We start from the raw sequence: 21530 nt of genomic DNA, 5'->3' as shown, positions 1-21530 counted from the left end.
TGGTTTGAATGATCATTTTCAGTACACAACATTTGTCCTATTAGGCACAAAACATGGAATACCTGTTGAATGAAGTACTCTATTGGCAGGAATACCACTGAATTTATACGAGCCAGTGAATGAGTGAAGAATAAGGTTATGTATAATTCTGTTGGTTAAAAAGTTTCAGATCTCCTATCCAGGTGCTCAGAGTGGAGGGTGAAGTGGTTACTAAATATCCAGTCATGGGCATCACCAGTGGTTCCAAGATGGCATGGCCCCAACTAATAACCTCAAGAGTGTGATAAACTTTACAACATCCCTGTTTCAATAGAACACATAAGTCTTGGTAGAACACTTCCTCATGTAATTTAAGATACTGTATATCTATGATATCTCCCATGTTAAAGCCTTCATAAATAGGCTAATATAAAAGTACTGAAAAGCATGCTGAAACTGTAATTGTACACATGTTTTACATGCTTGATAAAAAGGCTTCTAAGACAGCCGTAGATACATCGGAACTTGCACAGGCCATTTTGTACCATAAGTCAGAACATCACACCCAACCTACTGTATATAAGCATCTGCATCTTTAGAAACCAACAACTGTATACAACAGAATCAATTGTCAGATGTAGAGGAACAATTTACTCTCAATGACACAAAATACGAGATATAAAACCTACCATAAGAGAAGGAGTGTGATCCCACTGTGCAATCCAGTAAGGGCTATCACTCTCTATAGAACTCTGCACCAATTCACAATGATTTACTTACCTACAATAATGACTAACTACTGAAGAAACGGCTATCATCTCCAATACTACAATCATGGTACATGTAAGATCTATTTAATCATTATTACAAACAGCTTCTGCTACTAACCATGACTGTCTTGCATTGCTAAACCACTACTTTTGATTGATAAAACAAATTAGATATAAAACATCCAAACCTTTACTCGTATCATCCTTACAACACCTCATCCCACACACACGCAAAAGAACCTGGACATTCATGAAAACATAGAAATAGAATATAAAAGCTGTAGCATTGCACCATTACAATAAAATATTCTTTTGCTGCCTTAAGGATGGACACTTCTAGTCTCAGCAGCTCAACATGGGGTTTTTCATGTTTTTTTTGAGCTGACATGTGCCGACAGGTGGTATTTCATTCCCTACCATCCACTAGGGCAGGGGTGGGAGAATAAAATAATGTGCCAAGCATAGTGAGGCACCGTGCCCGAAGCATGGCGAGCACAGTGAGCCATGCGATGGGACGCGGTGCTACGTTTCAGTGTCCATGTCGACTTTGTGGAAATTTGGGTAAAAAAAAAAAGTGAAAACCCTATGTCGACCTAATGCTTGTGTCGACCTAATGACCCTGTTGACCTACGCTATGTCGACATTCCTGCATGTCGACCTTATTGTATGTCGACCTAACCAACCATGCTGGAGAAATAATGATCCATACCCCTTTTTTTTAGCAGGGTTACCTAATAATTACAACATTGTTGATAATAATAAAAATAATAATAATAATAATATAAATAATAATAATAATATTTAATTAAAATGTTAAATGTTATGTTTATGTGATTTATGCTTTTAGGTATCTAGACTTAGACTATAAATATCTCCTATTTACTCTAATATTGCTACTTACTGAGAACACAATGGAGTACCCTGATATTCATCTGGAAGCCCTTGATTATTTGTATTTGTAGTATTGCTCTTTTCATTAATATATACCATAAAATACACTTAGTTTATTTTCTGCAATTTAATTGGGTCTGAAATTGCTGACTTGGCGAACTTAAAAAAGATAGGTCAGGTATTTAACGCCTCACGATCTATAATTTAATCTGGTTTTCTACAGTTCTAATAAATGTCCTTAGGGCCTTGTGCCAGGCCCAGCGTTTGTGCTAATAAATCATATTCCATTCATACATAATTTGCCTCAGTGTTAGCAAGTGGTTTGTTAAATTGTGAGGTTGGAAGTGGCCTCTGAGGAAAGATTTCAGGAGTTCTAACCGTATTAAATGACTATATTTTAATGCTAAATAGTATTGTTTTCCACTCGCATTCTATTTCTATGCTCTAGGAATGCTAATGTGCTTTGTTATACTGTTTGTGTGTGTGTACTTTCACCCATATGTAAAGCTTTAGATGCAAGTGTCCGTAGCTCGTAGCTAGCTTATGCTAGACACACAACACATATGGGTTCAATTCAATAAACTGCAAGTGGGTGCAATTGTAGCACATTTAATCTCACTCACTGCATGATGTTAGCAATATGGAGCTGCAGACACTAATTCATTAGTCTAGAACAGGCATGTCCAACGTTGGCCCTCCAGATGTTGTGAAACTACACATCCCAGCATGCTTTGCCACAGTTTTGCTATTAGAGAATGCATATTATTGCAAAGCATGCTGGGATGTGTAGTTTCAGAACATCTGGAGGGCCAACGTTGGACATGCCTGGTCTAGAACTACCATTTGTGTGACATACAGCCCCACTTACTTGCACTGTGAGTAAACCAACGGTTAAACCATGTTGTAAACCACACATTTTATGTGCAACAAATGCACTTTTAGGCATCAATTACAAAATACTGTGAAACAATTCGCTCTGCATGTGGATCATTTAAAACGTGTCAGTCCCCCTGTCCAGTGACCTGGAAAATGTGAACTGTGTGGCATCTAGTACATCAAAAGATGTCCTTCATTATCCCCCCCCCCCCCTCCAAATAAATAAATAAGAAAATGTGCTTAATCGTGAATGGATATTGCAATAACAGAGTATAACAAAAGGAATTAGGTGTGCAAAAAGCTGTGACCAAAAAACTAACTGCAGACAAAAACAAGATTGTTGGCAAGAAATACCCAGGTTTGACATGTGAATGCGTATACATGCGTATCGTCACAAAGACTACAAATTATTTAAGTGTCATTGGGCTCACACCTGGCCTAGGGTACAGACATGAAAGTGGTTACATTTCTACCCAAGTACTGTTGAAAAATACGGCAACTTTTAAAGTGCTACTGTATGTAAGCATTTTTACTATGTAAATAATTTTTACAACAAATTATTATTTAAAATTTATTAATAAGAGGCCATCTGGGGATTTTATTGGTTTGAGGGTATAATTCCAGAATCAATTGGATTACCAATTCACTGGGGCCCAGATACTAGGCTTGAAAAGTGATAAAATGGACAGTAATAAACCACCAACCAATCAGCTCCTAACTGCCATGCCACAGGATGTGTTTGAAAAATAACATGTAGGAGCTGATTGGTTGGTTATTTATCACTCTCCATTTTATCACTTTTCAAGGCTTAGTACATCTCGCCCTATATGAAAAAATCCTTGGTGGCTCAAGTTGGAGAGCATCCATGTTATATAAAGTGACTGCAAGATGGAGTCTATTTTTCTTTTAGGAAATTTTCAAATCAGTGAGCATGAGTTTGAATTTAGTGATAAAACCCTCTTGGTGTGTGTGTGTGTGTGTGTGTGTGTGTGTGTGTGTGTGTGTGTGTGTGTGTGTGTGTGTGTGTGGTGTGTGTGTATATATATATATATATATACACATATATATATATACATACAGTATATATATATATATATATATATATATATATATATATATATATATATATATATATATATATATATATATATATATATATATATATATATATATATATATATATATATAGAAAAGGGGCAGGGTCCGGCTGTGAACCATGTGAGTTTCTGGTCTTGACAAAGAGCTTGGCGTGGCTCAAAACATCGACTTTATACTGTAAAGAAGTGGTGATGTATTAAACCTTTTACTGCATAACCTATGGAAGTTTGGTGAGTGCTCTTGTTTGAACAATTGCTATCTATCTATCTATATATATGTGTGTGTGAGAGTATTTGTGTGTGTGTGTGTGTGCAAAAAGTATAATCAGAAGCAAAGACTGATAGAACAGATTAATTTAGCAATATTGCTGATGCTATTGAATCTACTGCATATGAAGTGTCTATCACAAGAATTATGCTACCTTCAATAAAAGGTGTATTTTTAAAATAAATATAGTTCAAAATGTAAAACAAGTCAAATAATTCCAATATGTGTACTTCAAGACCAAACTTTGGTTTCACTTCTTTACATCATTGTAACTCAATGTAAGTTTTTATTACAGTGAACCATAAAGTTGGGATTAATATATTAGAACATTCTGTTGACACCAAAAAAAAAAACACAGTTACAGTTTGTGCAGCTCATCATTTTCTTGAGAGCAAAGGCGCAGTGGTCAAGCCAGGTGAACAAAACAAAGATTCCATGCACTTTTTTAATTTATGAACTGTAACCTGAAGAAGATACGTATTTACTGACTGTGGCCAGAAGCTTCCTGGAATGTACCTAAATCATAGTGCTCTTGGATGTATACTCAACGGAATTCAATCCCGAAAAAAAAAAATTGTTTGGATTTATATGTGCATAGGGATGCAGTCATTAGGTAGAAAGTGTTTAGGTCGACTGTCAAAAGGTCAACCACTATTGGTCAACAGTCAAAAGGTTGATACATGAAAAAAGGATGACCTGGTCAAAATGATGACACAAGCAAAAGGTTGACGTCGAAAAAGGTCGAAAGCGTTTTTCGATAATTCTTCTTTTAAAATTGACTTGTTCATATTTCACCTTTCCAGTGGGCTTAGAGGGAGAATAAAAGAGCGTGCTGAGTGCAGTGAGGCACCACGCACGAAGCATGGTGAGTGCAACGAGCCATGCGAGGGGACACGGTACACTTATATGATGTCAATGTCGACCTTTTTCAACATGTGAAAAAAGTGAAAAATTCATGTCAATATTTTTCCATTTCGACCTTTATCATGTCAACGTTTTGCGTGTGTCAACCTTTTGACCATGCCGACCTAACGCATGTCAACCCTTTTCACATATCAACGTTTTGACTGTCAAGCAACAATGTTTGACCTTTTGACTGTTGAATTACACACTGTCAATCTAACAACTCATACCCAGTACATTTAGCCCTTTTCTCATTAACAGAGCAACACTAATAGAATGAGACGGCCTAGAAGTTTTTACAATAGGTTGCAGCATTGATACTAATAATAGCATGCATATTACCAATAGGAAGGATAAAGAGGCACTTATCAGTTTTATTTTGCACCGGGGCAGAGCACTTGCACGTGGTACGCCTCTTGGCTGGTGCTAAGATCTGTATGGAGACATTTGCATCACGGTAACACTATACTTAGTTATTACCAATATTTGCACACCCCTTATTATGAACTCCATTCCACCCTCTAAATGTATGAAGGCATAAAGCAAAATTAGTTATTATGTATATATGTTTTCAAAAACTAAAATGTCCATAAAAGTGCCATCAACAAGTTGCAAAAATATATTCTAAGGCAAGAGTACCACCATTTATTTAAATCATACTAACTCTTGTGGCTTATTTACAGTATCATAGTTAAGTCATACAAATCAACATTTATTACAGTAAGTCCTGTAATAAATAATGTAAAAATAATAACAAAGCATAGCATAATGCAATACAGAACACAATCTACTGTATGCTCTATTTATATGTAAAAGAACAAAAAAAAATTAAAAAGAAAAACTTTCCCCATTATTCCACTATTCCCGCGTGGTTTTTTAGATAACACATCCTAAAAGAAGATGTTTGACTCACTGAAGAGATGAAATGGAAAGGGGGCACCAGTCCAGGGTTGAGAGTTACAAATAACTGACAAGCAGTTGGAATATTCAAGTCAATGCCAGAAAAACGGATAATACAGAATTTTCAGTTCAATTCACAAAAAAAAGGAGGGCAACAGGCACAATAGAAATGTAATGAGTGGAATTATTTTCTCACATCAGGGATAATGGATGCATTGAAATCTCATCCATGAATAAAGTGGAAGTTAATACGGTAAAAACATATCAGAAATGATTGTCACCGCTTCTCGAGGCATTCTAAACGGCCTCTAACCAGGATAGACAGGAGAATTAAACGAGCCTGAAATTTTTAGTTAACCTCTTCAACTCCCTTTGAGTATTTAGAACAGCTTTCACACTGTTTTTATATTTAGAACAAGACAGATTTTTTATATTTATAATTTAGTACATTATGGATACTGTAAACTTATCATGCTTACATCTATGTACGATGTGCATAACTGCTAGAGGTGACCCCTGTATCTCTGAAAGACAGGCGACTGTAATGTAGAAGTCAGAAAAACTTGGTAATGTTTTATATGCAAAGGTGTCAGAGGTTATATAAGAATGGACCTTTGCTGAGAAACATTGGTAGCAATGGTACAGGAGTTCTAGAAGTGCATACTGAAGACTGAGATCTACAGTGCAAAGGCTAAATATGCTGCATATCAAGTGATTACATATTTAGACCAGTGATACAAACAGCAGTTCCATTACAAATGTCCATTGAGACATCTACAGAGCAGGGCTAGCAGTCAGTACATGTGGTACTATTCAATGAGCCTCGTTCTGGGTGGAGTCCGACTTTTGAGAGGTGGCTTTATTGCAAATGATCTTATAGGGACTAAATAAAATCATGGTCCCGAGATGTCTTGCATACTGTACCTAAGGCAAAACAGTGTCTTAATTCAGCTTTCATTATATAGCATATCCCATGGTGAGCACCGATACTTATAATTGGAACTAGGTCTTAACACGATAGCCATTAACATCGCAGCTCTCAATGTACAGGATGGCCTAATTACTTTAATCCCTTAATGACTGGAGCTACTTTACTTTACGTTATACTGTAGTTTCAAGATAAGACATATTTTAGCATTTATACTATGTTTGTTAAATCATGTCTTATTTTTATTTGGATTCTTTTTAGTGATTCTAGTTGATTATATCCTGACATTCACTGACCCTTTGTAAATATTTGTAAAGATGTGATAATGAATTGCATTTATATCAGTGCACGGGGCTGCCATCGGGGGGGGGGGGGGGGTATACAAGTTCAGGGCCTGAACAGGAATGGGGCCGAGATGGCAGCTTTGTAGGAGTTATACCAGCAGCACTGCTGCTGTCTCTTTAAGATAGAGCTGGCGGTCAGTAGGACCCACAGCCGCTCTCTTTAGAAAGCAGCAGCCAACTTTTTTGCTTCTTCCCCGGTAAAAAGTGAGAAGCTCTGCCTCCTAGCAGGCAGACCAGACTCAGTGGTGGAGGTGGGGTCCTCTTCCCCAAGCCCGCCGGGCACCGCTATTTACTGTGTATGAACCATCTGCAGTTATGTGTAATGTGCCTCCAGCCCTGGATCCTGCATGCCGACTCCAGGAAGTGTAAGGTGTGTTATAGGTATATTATATATAATAAAGTATATAAGAAGTGTGAGTGTGGGGGGGGGGAGAAGGAGGGAGTATACAGTAGATAAATACTATATGAGCTTTGGCTTTGGGTAAGATTTAATGATACTGTAGGTATTCATGTATATATAAGGGGAGCAATAAGTAAAAGGTATATAAGGGGTGGATGGGGTGAAAGGCATTTACATGTATATGGGTGGAGCTTTAGGTTCAGAGCACACCGACAAGCCTTGGCCATGATATTACTAGATCAGGACAGATAGATATATATATATATATATATATATATATATATATATTATAAAAAATAAACACAATTCATAAAGCACAAACATGCTTTTCTCACGCTGTAGCTCTACCTACATTATCTACAGCTCCACCCACCTTTGCACCCCACCTTTACCCTATGGGGGCCCTGCCCATTTTATCAGCCTTGGGCCGCACAATTTGTGATGGCAGCCCTGTATGTGTATAATATAGACAATATCTAATTTTCATAGTTTCCCATAGTTGAAAGGGTTAAAGTTCTTGACTACAGATGCTTAGTTGCCAACTGGGGAAGTCATCATGGTGACATCTAAAGATATACTAGGCAATATTACAGCATCAGATGGGTGAACTTCAACGGATTCGGCATGAAAAGCCGGCGGTCGGGATCCCGGCGTTCAAAAGCCGAAATCCCGACAAAGGGGAGGACGTGGATCGCCCCCCCCCCTTGCGGGCTCGCTGCGCTCGCTACGCAGTGGGCCCGGTGCCTCGCTACGCTCGGCACACTAATTTATTCTCCCTCCGAGGGTGTCGTAGTAATAATAGCATGAAGAAAGGTGGAAGGTGTGATGACTAGCTCCCTATTGCTGCACTGGACTTTGCATATAGCAATAAAGACATACATCAGTGACTTTCCTGCTGTATTAAAATAATAATATTGATTATACCATAATGTGGTCATCATAGAGCACTGCTCATTTACAACACTAACCCATGTATAGATCATTGGATCAACCAAATGAAGGTTGACATACATTGGGTCGACCACCGATGGTCGACAGGCATTATGTTGACTCTGCCAAAGTGTCGACATGCCTTACATCGACAGTGCTAAAATGTCGACACAAGCATTAGGTCAACACATAGTCAACATGAACATTGGTGCACTGTGTCCCCTAGGATGGTTTGTTGCACTCGCCATGCTTCGGGCACGGTGCCTTGCAATGCTCGGCACACTATCATATTCATTTGGCCACAATAAATTATTGCAGCTTATTGATCCCCAGGAGCTATCCAATTAGCTACAACACTGCTACCTATTGGGAATATATTTTCAGGACCCACTAAGTGACCTGTTTTCGTGTCCATGATCACAAAAACACACAGGCCCAGGAACGTATCCTCAGCTTTTGACTAAAACTGGGTGAATTTTTGGGTGAAAGAAAAAATGGACTTCAGTTGAACTGAAATAACATCAAGCAAAATACTGCAATTAAGACTGTTTTGCATAATTGAATTCCCCTATAATGTACAAATAATTAATACTGTAGATGATTCAATAAAAAATGTATAGATGCTTATTAACATAAAGCAAACAATATGAACCATATTATTTTTTTTTTAAAATGTGCTTGATATAATGATGTGTACACACAATTCAACTTCCACTATTTTTCAAAATCGAATCTAAATCAAATTGAATGCCAGATTGAACGGCATATTGAATCAAAATGTAATTGAATTCCACATGGAACCGTCCGTACCCACTATAAATATTCAGTAAACTGCAGATATCTTGATTTGGATCTTTTAAATACAAAATTATTTCTCCTTTTATAATATTATTTATTTATTTGTTTATTTATATAAAAGCTTGGTGTGAGAGATAGAATTATCTTAATTATTTAACTTATTAATTTGTATTTTGCCTAAGAGAGCTAGAAAAAATTAGTTGCATTTGAAGTGGTACTTTTTTTTTTTTGTTTTTATAAAGCCCTTCCCTAAGTAACTAATACAATTGAGTCAATGGAATTCAGCAATTATTTATTTGACAGGAAATGTTCCAAAATGAGCATTGCCAACAGTAATTGTAAACAGAAAACATAGCGTACTGTATACAAATGTCAGCTTTACAACATGGATATTTTACATTGGCACATGAATTAGATTATTGTATCATAGTCATAAGGAACACTCTACATTACATCATTGTTTTCTTTGATTTCTTGTAACATCAAAATAACAATAATGACCATTGTAATGAAATGTACATGTATTGTTGTCGTGCCCCCCCCCCCCTTATTATTTGGGGTTTAACATCATATCTACAAAATTTAAAGAAATTAACAATCAGTCTGTTCATGTTAATAGCAATAAGAGAAATGTTCTGGAGTTAATAAGGTTAAATTTCCTTAAGCATGCTGTGGCCAATTCAATCATGTCTCATTTGCACTGTACACACCATACACTAACTGCTTGAATAACTAATATCAACCTACTCTTTAACCTCCTTACTGTTAAACATCAGTACTGTATACATTCAGATGGGGATGATGAAAAACAGGCTGAGATGGGGAACACATTTCAGAGTAGTGTCCGATGGCTGAGAACTAGGGAGTGTCATATCCATTAGCTCACTGATTCGTGAACACCACAGGCCAGTCATCAATCAGAGTAATAAGAGGTCTTCACTTTGATTAGATGAGCTACACACCACTGCTAGTGGCCTATTTATCATGATGTAATGATAAGGAATGATTTTTATGGGCTGTTTAGCAAAATTCAAGACAGGGGACAAGATAGGAGTCTAAAAAGTAATGCGATCTAAGACACACTTTACTACTGGGATCAGACTGCATAGCAAAAAATGTGGTACTTGTGTAGTTTCACGGCGGCAGGCTATGCTACGTTTTCAGCGTAGGCTAAGCTACATTGTCAGTGTAGCCCAACAGCTGCCTAGCGTAGTCAGCGCAGTCACTCCGCAGCAGCCCTCCGTTGTCAGCGTAGTGTCCCTGTCAGGCAGCTAGTCACCGTACTGTGCCCGGGAGCTGCATCTCTGTCCCCGGTGTCCCTGGCAAGCCTAGTGAGCACCTCTCACACAGCGCCGGTAACCGCCAGATCCCCTGTGCTGGCGGACGCCGTGGAGAAAGGCGCTCCACCTGTCTGAGACGCAGGAGCGCCTCAGATGCTTGTGCGTCTCAGTAATTATTGCGGCAGGGTACAGCAACTCGTGTGCGTCTCATGCACAAAGGCGGGGGGGGGGGGGGTGCACTGTGCAAATGCGTCTCAAGCACCATAAAGGACGCATTTGCCAGTGCTCCATGTTATATACTGGCAAATGCCTCCGTTTCAAACCCCGAAGCGTGGCGAGCGGACATGATACGTGTCCTCTCTACCTGTTCATACCCCGACTATCCATGTTGGCGTGGAGTTGATTTTATAAAGTGTGGCGAGCGCAGCAAGACACCGAGCCCAAAGAATGGCAAGCGCAGCGAGCCCCGTGAGGGGACGCGGATTACTTGACGTGTATTCCGCTGTGCTTGCCACACTTTAGAAAATCAACTCCACGCCGATGTGGATAGTGGGGGCATGAACAGGTCGGGAGGACGCGTACCGTATCCCCTCGCCACGCTTTGGGCTGGCATGAATAGTGGGGGTGTTTCAGGAACACATTCACACCTGTCACGTAAGGCAGGTTAAAATGGTCGATGGTTCCCACACAATGAAATAACTGACTGACTACGCTAACTATGTAAGCTCCGGCTGGCCGTGAACGGGAGAAAACACGACGCTGATACTGACAGGGACACCTGAGTGACTACGCTAACTACGTAAGCTCTGGCTAGCCGCGAACACTACGCTGATACTGACAGGGGTGCTGACTACACTGCCTTAACAAAAGTTGAATCACACGCAATAATTACACAGGGATGATTACAAGATTGAGATATCCTAGTTGTGATACAAATTCAGACTTTAGATTATATGATACATAATGTCACAACAACCTGTCAAAATTTAATAAGTGTATTTTAATAAAACAAAAAATGTATCAGAATTAGCATTATTGGATAGGTATACTTGAGTATACTAGAAATTAGATTTGGATTGCTGTACAACAGCCAGGGTAGGAACAAGAAAACAGCGACAGTACAGATGTATATAACATGTACGGTACTCTTTACCTAGAACGGCGCCCGCGATCAGAATCGCGGGCGTCGGGGGTAAAAAATCGCGGTCATCGCGGGCATCGCGGGTAAATCGCGGGTACATCAAAATCGCGTCGCCACGGACACCTGTGAAGTCCGCGAGGGGACGCGTATAACTGTGAAGGTATCCGCGTCCCCTCGCGGGGCTCGGTGGCTCGCTGCGCTCGCCACACTATTCTATTCTCAACTCCACGCCGACGTGGATAGTAGGGCATGAAAAGGTCGGAGGACGCGTACCGCCGCCCCTCGCGGGCTCGCTGCGCTCGCCACGCTTCGGGTTGGCGTGGATCGTGGGGTGGCGTACAAAAATTGGGGGGACATTTAAGGGTTAATTGTGCCTATTTGGGCTCTGTAGCCCATTTAACATTGATTCCTATGGGAAAATCGCGGGCATTGAGGCATTGAATGCAAAATCGCGGTCAATTAGGCTTTTTAACATTGTTCCCTATGGGAAAATCGCGGTGATCGCGGGCATCGCGTCGCGGCCGTTTATGTACTGCCCGCGATGTCGCGATCACCGCGATGGGCGCCGTTCTAGGTAAAGAGTACCACATGTACAGATATGCACTAGACCAGTGGTTCCCAAACTGTGTGCCGTGGCTCCCTGGGGTGCCCTGGGACACATGCAGGGGTGCCCTGGGTTGTTGGTTAAGGACAAACTCAAATTATGGTTATTTATTTATGAGCAAAACCAGTGCTGGTGGCTGCCAATCATAAAATGTGTACAAACAGAAGCAAACCCTGCCCTTTACCACATAACTGACCCTAAGAATCACATATAAACCCAATCTAATACATTTTTGGGGGGGCCTAGGGGTGCCGTGAAAAAATTCTGATACTCTAAGGTGCCGTGATTCAAAAAAGATTGAGAACCCCTGCACTAGACGATGGACTTATCCTGATGAGGGATACGGACATGGGGAACATATAATTACTTAGCTGCACAGCACCCAGGTAGCCATTCAATGGCGCCACTTGGTGATTGTGACAGCCAGATAGGTAACAAGTTAAAAACAGTACAGATATGGAACACTACTGGGGAGACAAGGGGTACATATTTTGGCTGGGTGGCACAGATCCTAGGCAGCCTTTAACGGTGACATCTTGACTTCGCTACTTTCAGATCAGCAGTGAAAGGGCTCAAACAGGCCATCTCCCCTTCAGCACACCACAGCCAGCACGGATGGGTTCAGAGGCTGGCCTGCTGTGGGGATGGGGGGAGGGCCAGGCGTGTCAGGGGCCCTGGTTGGAGCTGCGGCTGGAGGGAGAGCCAGCATGGGGGTAAGAGAGAGCCAGTGAGGTGGGCAAGGGAAATTCAGTGAGGCCAGGGGCCATAGTTGGGCCCTCTCTGGGCTGAGGTCCATTTCCGCTATCCCCCCTGGCAGGAGCCATTACCTCCTCCCTTTGGGGTCCTCTGGGGGGGCCTGATAAGTTCTCCTGGTGCAGCCTAAAGCAAGAACATTGATGGGTGGGCTCCAGCAGTCCTATGCTCACCTCTGCTGCTGCCAGTAGGAGGCTGCAGTGCTACCTGCCTCCAGCTGGGTGTTGCCGCGTCCTGCACCAGGAGACACTTGGAGCTTGCTTCCTACAACCTCATCCCCTCCGGTCACCTCCTCTGCTCTGCTCACCTCCTCCTCCACTACTGCCACGCTACTCCGGAAGCCGGGGATGGTGGAGCTCTGTGGATAGGAGATTGTAGCTCCATGTGTATGCGATCATCCCCAGCCCGCACTGGAAGTATGTAATGTCATTTATATTTCCCCTTCTAATTAGATGTCTGAATGAAGGATTCATATCAGTCCATCATTTACATACTATACACACAGCAATTACAGTATGTTAATAATACTCTTACTTTCTTATATAGCCATCATTTAAAATAATAGTTATTAGACTCTGCATCTTGATGCTAAATAACATTCAGATCCTCTAGAACATAAATCACAGCCCAAGTTTAAGTGTTAGGTATAATTTTCTTATATTTATATTCCTTCACATTTTAAAAGTAGACAAATACACATTATTATTATCAAAAGCAATAGAAAAAATTATCCAAGTCCATAAATTGAAGGCTTACTCTTCCCAAGACTTAGGTCAATAACTTCAATAATACTCAAAATAACTTGGGGGTCTGCTGGTTCATCTGGGTTCCACAATGTCTGTAATAGTCCAACAATGTTTCCTTTGCTCCCAAGGAGCAGGCCAAATTTTATTACTGATGATAATGATGAATGGGTAGTTTGTGGAGGAATGGCTTGGACGTGCCAGAAGACATCAATTATAGTTAACTTAATTGCTTCACTCTAAACAGACATCAAACTTTTGTATAGAGTTATCATTAAAGTTATTCACACTGATCACACACTTTGCTGCAATTATGACACCAAAAATGGTCAGATGATAATAAAGATGAAATTGATGAGCTATTATGGGTATCAGTAAGGGGATATACTGTATACAACGATAAAATAGCCACTATTGATCCAGGTATTTCATCATACTGCAATTACAGCTCTTGTCACTTGATCAGAGAACCAAAAGTGGTGGATTTCCAATAGGCACATGAGGTGACATTTACTGGTGGGAAGAAGGGGAGGACACAACCTGCTCACTTGCATAAAAGCGCAGATAGATCTATAGCCACATGAGACCAGGAGATTCTTTTCTTTTTGTCATGAAGACATTTTCATTTTGTAACTGGTGAGGGAGCAGGGGGCAATGACCAGTAAATTGTGGTCGTGTAGGGCAGGGGTGGGGAACCTTTCTTGTGCCAAGGGCCGATTTTACATATGGCCCCTTTCAGGGGCCATATGTAAAAATTTCTCTTACAAATTGTCCTGCTGCAGCCGTCCCACACTCCTGCGGCTGCCGCTGAATGGGACTGACAGTCTCTGGCTGCTGCTGATTAAGAGGTATCTCGGGAGAACTACCGACCTCTCACGAGAATTCCCCTGTACTTCACTCCTGGCAAAGCCACCGGGCGGGTGGGAGGGCCACTCAGACCGGCTATGGGGCCGCATACGGCCCCCGGGCCTGAGGTTCCCCACCCCTGGTGTAGGGGGATAGCGATGTTAGTATTATATTGGCTTTATATTGGCAGAAGGGGTCAGTTGGAGGACACTTTACAATAGTTGTGCCTAGGAGGGCTTAAATTAGCTACTGAGTAATTAGAGAACAAGAATGACAATCAGTCCACATGTGCCATCATCAGTCCTAATAAATATGACGTTTGAATCAGTTTTAGTATTGTAAGCAATTGACCTATATCAGGTCATTGTAAAAGCACAAAGCTATTGGAATTCATGAATAATTAAAAAGTCCCGATGCTACCAATATTCTGCCTAAACTAAATAGTCTGAAATATATAATTATGTGTTAAATGGAGAGTCTGCTGTTCAGAACTACACTGCTGTATTTTGAAACCAGTCAAATTAGAACTCGGTACTTGTTTCCTAGCACGGCCACAATCGTAAGTAATCGTGTCCCTTAATTAAGGGACACGATTACCCCAATGGACCCAATTTCTTTTGAAATCAGGTCCATTTTGCCGGCTAGGAAACAAAAATCGGGGGAATCGCGTCGGTCGGGACAATTAACATTGGTCCCGACGCGACCGACGCGATGCCCCCGATATTTGCATTGACTTCAATGTTAAAAAATTTTTTAACATTGAAATCTTGACGGGAACGGTAAAATATCGGGGGCATCGCGTCGGTCGGGACCATTAACATTGGTCCCGACGCGATGCGACGCGATGCACCCGATTTTTACATAGGATTCAATGTTAAAAAAAATTTTAACATTGAAATGGTGTAAAAATGTAAAAAAATGTGAAATGGGTCAATATGACCCATTTCACATTATAAATGTCCCCGTCGTCGCCCCACGATAGACGCCAACCCGAAGCGTGGCGAGCGCAGCGAGCCCGCGAGGGGCGGCGGTACGCGTCCTCCGACCTTTTCATGCCCTACTATCCACTAGGGCGTGGAGTGAGAATAGAATAGTGTGGCGAGCGCAGCGAGCCACCGAGCCCGAAGCGTGGCGAGCGCAGCGAGCCCCGCGAGGGGACGCGGATACCTTCACAGGTAAACGCATCCCTTCGCGGGCTTCACAGGTGTCCGTGGCGACGCGGACACCTGTGAAGCCCGCGAAGGGACGCGATTACCTGTGAAGGTATCCGCGTCCCCTCGCGGGGCTCGCTGCGCTCGCCACGCTTCGGGCTCGGTGGCTCGCTGCGCTCGCCACACTATTCTATTCTCACTCCACGCCCTAGTGGATAGTAGGGCATGAAAAGGTCGGAGGACGCGTACCGCCGCCCCTCGCGGGCTCGCTGCGCTCGCCATGCTTCGGGTTGCCGTCTATCGTGGGGCGCTGTGTACGCGCTTCAATTTGGGGGGGGTTTGGAATTTTTTTCATTCAATCCAAAGTAAAATTGGGTCCCAGGGACCCAATTTACATTGGATTTAATGAAAAAATCGGGTCAAAAATCGGTCGGTCGCGTCGATCGCATCGCATGCGACCAAATCGCATGCGATGGACCCGATTTTTTTCAGCACGACCACCCCGATCTTAATCGGTGTGGCCGTGCTAGGAAACAAGTACCTAGAACTCTATTCATATTCTCAATATCCCAAAAATGCATGTACTGTAATATAAACAGTTAATTGCAGATATAGTAGTTCTTACATCTAAACTCAGTCACTTTTAAGCCCTGCACAGAGCAGATCTGAGATGCCATCCACAGACACATGATATTAGATAGAAAGTAAAAAATCTATAATTTATTACAGCAACATTTCAGCTGTAAAAGAACATTAATCATTTTTGGTTGTACATTTGGCTCACAGTTATTGCTTCCAGAAAACAGTTTGTGACTAGAATGCTAACACTTGTCAATTAAAAGTATTGATTTAACTAGTGTAATAATGAAAACACTGTAAGTTTTTAGAAGCAGAAAAGAGAGGAAATGATTATGGTAAAATATAACTTGAAGTTAGTTCGCTCTGAATCTTGGTGGATATGTCTGTGACACACAGTATTGGATATAATAATTAGTCATTTCTAGGAAAGGTATTGATTCCGTTTCCAGATTACTGTTCTGGTAAATGTAAGCAATTCAAATACCAACCTCCCTTACTGGCTGCCAAACCCAGCCAGTGATATGCCAGGTAGAAGCTGATTGGCTGTTTGTTTTTCACTGTCCTTTTTATCACTTTTTGAAGCTTGATACCTCTGGCCCATAATGCTGTAATATTAGCGGCAAACCATGGTATAGCAGCACATTCTACACATTGTGACTGTTTTATAATGATTTTTTGGGCTTGTCGTACATATTCCAAAATAAACTTTCCACGGTTGTCAAACAAATAGGCCTTAAATTAGTTTTGGGAGTTTTTTGGAAAGGAAGTTTAGATTTAAAATTAGTCAAAATAAAAGCAGACGTACAGGACATACATATAAGACATGGTGTAACACCAATTTGGGTGTGAAACTCTTAAATGATATGTACAAATGATATAATCTTTGGAGTGAGCTATTGTGTACTTGTGAAACCAAAGTATTAAACTACTCCCTATATTCCGGGAAAATGGTAAAACAGAGCCTCTAACTTCTTTATCAATGTGAATTTAACTTTAAAGTGAAATGCATCTACCTCTACTTCATCTTCAAGTGTAACCTCTAATATCTGATAGAATTCTGTTTCAGTAATAGCGTGAATACAGGTCCGACAACAGATAAAAGGTCTAGAGCTAGAGATAGCTGCAAAGTGATGGCCATGAATAACAAGTTCTGCTACTGACTCTTCCGGACAAATGGCAGAGCATGGCAAACTCCGGGAAAATGGTAAAACAGAGCCTCTAACTTCTTTATCAATGTGAATTTAACTTTAAAGTGAAATGAATCGACCTCTACTTCATCTTCAAGTGTAATCTCTAATATCTGATAGAATTCTGTTTCAATATTAGCGTGAATACAGGTCCGACAACAGATAAAAGGTCTAGAGATAGCTGCAAAGTGATGGCCATGAATAACAAGTTCTGCTACTGACTCTTCAGGACAAATGGCAGAGCATGGCAAACTCCTGTGAAAAGTAGATTGAGATGAGAGACGCAGCCAAGCCATGTGCTATCAGCTTGACCTGTTAGTGATATCATCCCAGCATGACTAAGGTGACAGACTGTCCACAAGAGACATTCAAGTGTCACAGAGTGTAAAACTATGAATGGAGGAAGATATACTCTGTAGTGAAGTAAGACTAGGTTCATGGGAGAGGTGATTATAGTGATGAAGATACTGTCAGAAAAACAAATGAGACAAAGTGAATATAAAAACAGTGATAGTGGCACCTCTGGAGACGTCTTCATGCAGTGGCATTATTGAGATTAACAACTAAGAAATATGCAGAAGAAGTTAAGCCTGCATGATAAGTATGAGAAGAAGGCAGTGTTGGACTTGCCCCCAATGGCACAGGGAAAACCCCTGGTGTGCCCCAATGTCTGAAGACCAATGTCTGAAGACCGACCCCGTCCTACAGGCATCAGGTTCCAGATTTAGCACTTAAAATATAAATTATACACATGTTGCATTATACTGCAAAGGGTTATAGCAGTGACTGGTCACAACCCTTCTATTGCATTCCCCAGGGGACCATTTTTGCTCAGATCCACCACTGGAAGTGGGTGGGATTATCTCTGAAATGTATTTATTTTTAAAAACTAACAAAACAGCAATGATTTAACTTTGTTTGGGGCCCAATCTCTCTTTGAACGTTCAGTCCTCTCAGTTCTGCTACTTGAATCACAACACTGCCCATATGACATGCATCCCACAATAACATATTTCCAAAAGAAGACCAGTTAATGATGTCAATAATATAAGTACACTAATTAATGAAGCAGTTTCAATTCTCCTCATCTGATTACAAAATGCTCTATCACTACTTTCTTCAAAAAGAATGAGCTGTCAAAAATAAAAATAAAAAACTACCTTCTCTCCCTTGAGAATTGCGCATAAAAAGAACCTGTAATTTTTTAGATTAGATGGTCTTTATTAGATGTGGACTTTTTAAATTTAAAAGTTAATTTCACAAACAATATCTTATAGTCCCTAATTGTTTATCTGAATAATACCCTTTGCTGCAGATTATTGCGCTAAAGGAGGCCATGCACAGCCACTACCAGCACACTGTTAGATGGTTACCGTCAGCCGTTTGAACTGAGTAGTATGAAAGCCATTCCCAGTACTAAATGAAAACCTAATGAACTTGATGGGTCTATACAGAGAATTGCATACTTCATCCTCTACAGATTAATGATCTGCTACTGGCTAGATACTGTACACTGGGCTAGTATTGTACAGCATATCTAAACGGCAGTAAGAATCAGTATAGAGTCTCTAGAGCACGGGTGTCAAACACAAGGCCCGCGGGCCAAATCCGGCCCGCCAGACCTCGTCATGTGGCCCGCACGAGGAGATAGCACGCAGGGCAGTGTGTCCCAGCTCCTGCCTAGGCCACCTCCTCTCACCCACCCCACCGCGGCCGCCTTACCTGTTCCTCCACTGTCAGCGGCCATGTTCCTGTAGGCACATATGTATGCGGCTACAGAAACATGGCCGCCGGCCTCCACGGCTACGTGGAAGAGGGCCCGGCCGCCTGTTCCCTCTGATGCCCGGCAGTGACAGACACTGGGTGGGGACGTCATGACGATGACGCCGCCTGCCCATGCGTCTGTAGAGAAGTAGGAGCAGGCAGGGAAGCTGGACCGGGAGTCGGGGACAGTGTGGCCGCAGCAAGCAGTGAAGAAAAGCTGGAAGCTGCAGCAGCTGCAGGACAGACGGAGAAACAGTAAGTGAGGATGAGGATCACACTCACAATAAAAAAAAAATATATCTGCTGTTCCCTGTGGTGTCCCCGTGTATAATAATAATGCCATGACACCACAGGCTGCTCCTCCTGTATAATCATTTATGTGTCATGGCCTTACTTTTATTATATTATACAGGGGGAGCAGTCTGTGGTGTCATGGCATTATTATTATACAGGGGGAGCATCCTGTGGTGTCATGGCATTATAATTATACAGGGGGACCTACAGATACAACCGGCCCTTTGAGGGTGAGCAAACTGCTGATGCGGCCCCCGATGAATTTGAGTTTGACACCCCTGCTCTAGAGCAACCATGTCCCTCCTGCTGTTATGAAACTACATATCCCAGCATGCGTTGCCATACTTTTAACAATCCCTAATAGAAAAACTATGGCAAGGCATGATGGGACTTGTAGTTTCACAACAGCTGGAGGACCATAGTTTGGATATCCATGCTCTAGAGCTTGTTTCATCAAAATATAGACATTGGGCCTGCTTCAGAGTGGATCGAAAAGCAAAATCTTTCTTAAATGGGCAAAACCAGATGCACTGCAGGTGGGGCAAATGTCACATGTGCAGAGAGAGTTAGATTTGGGTGGGGTGTGTTCAAACTGAAATCTAAATTGCTGTGTAAAAAGAAAGCATTTTGCATTTGCGATCAACTCAAAATCAGGCCTATTGGCTGACACAGTGTAGAACTGGAGTAAATAAATAATGAGTAGGGGTCTTTTGGCAGTAACTCCAATTTATTTTTCCATTACGTACAGTATGTGTCCTAATACTATTGCTGCAGACACCCCAAACATCCCTTGTGTTGAGTGTCTTTTTCATGTAAATTTTGCTGGAATCGCACAAGACTGCACTGCCTATTTTGATATGCAAAACTTATATCTGTTTGCGACTGAGTCTAATTCTGAATACAAAGTACGTCTGCTGTGTTTTTTTCACACCAATTTCTGTTGTGCATTCTATGCAGATGCAGTTGTACACAGATATGCAAGTGTCGCATATCAAATGAACAGTCTTGTGAAGATAAAGCTGCACATTTGAGAGAAAAAGGCACAAATAAAGATACTACACTGCTCACTCACTCCGCACTGATTGTTGGGGCTATGTGTATCTGGAAACATCTGTTTATTCATTTGGGGAGCACTGCGCTGTAGGACAGCTGCAAATAAATATGAGAGAGTGCTTGATAGCTGCGCAGAGATCTTCACACCCATCCCATTCCCATTCTATTACCCGTGACTCCTATGTCAATCATTTATCTGCCATATTCTGTAGCATGCCCTGCTGGACTGACTGATTATTATTGCCATGTACAGTAATCACAGGAAATATGGTGACACACTTTATTTATACCTCTGGATTTGTAGTTGTATTAGCCTGAAAATACCTCATATAAAAGAACACAAACACACTAGTAAGCCCGCTCAAAGCAAATGCTTCGAAAGCTAGTCTGCTACCTTGTTATTGCCAGACACACAACTGGACACGAGACATAGTCTTGTTATTGCCAGACACACGACTAGACACTAGACACACGCTACTAAAAATCTTATTAGACCTCATCATAGTTGTTTTGACTACTAGTAATTTTAACAGGGTATTCAATATGGGATTCCGACTGTTGGAACATTCCGACAATCAGAATCCTGGGCCGTTTTCGTCCAGTCCGACAGCACATCGACAGAATTCAATTTCTGACTGTCAAGTGTCAGAAAGTCCATGGATCTGGAAAAACAGCCGCAGATTGTTGAAATACGGTCGTGAATTCAACAATCTTTGGCCGTTTCCAAAATCAGACTTTTCAAAATCACCAGCGCTTCCTGCCCGGAAATAGTGATACAAGCTGCCAGCAGCCACTGTCTGGACCCTGCTTTGGGGTCCAGGCAGCGACTTCCAGGCAGCGGGGACCCGGGCAGCGGTGGCTGGGAGCTTGTAGCACAATTTGGTGGGCAGAAAGCACTGCTGAATTTGAGAACACAGAAAAGCCTAGCTGGACGCTGATTGGCTGAATTTTTCAAAATCAGCAGCTCTTCCTTCCTGCCCCGCTGCCTGGCAAATAGCGCTACAAGCTCCCGCTGCCCAGACGCTGCTGTGTATGTGGGGGTGTGTGTGTG

At 41.7% G+C, this 21530-nt stretch overlaps 1 protein-coding gene across 4 annotated transcripts in view; it reads right to left on the bottom strand.

The window, feature by feature from the left end:
• ZNF385D (zinc finger protein 385D) overlaps positions 1-21530 on the bottom strand; it is a 304400-nt gene that overhangs the window by 200491 nt on the left and 82379 nt on the right. The gene's annotated exons all lie outside the window — the stretch shown is intronic.

Source organism: Crinia signifera, chromosome 5, assembly GCF_055691185.1.
Source record: "Crinia signifera chromosome 5, ASM5569118v1, whole genome shotgun sequence".
NCBI classification, from domain to species: domain Eukaryota; kingdom Metazoa; phylum Chordata; class Amphibia; order Anura; family Myobatrachidae; genus Crinia; species Crinia signifera.
This window is presented reverse-complemented; position numbering and strand designations above follow the sequence as displayed.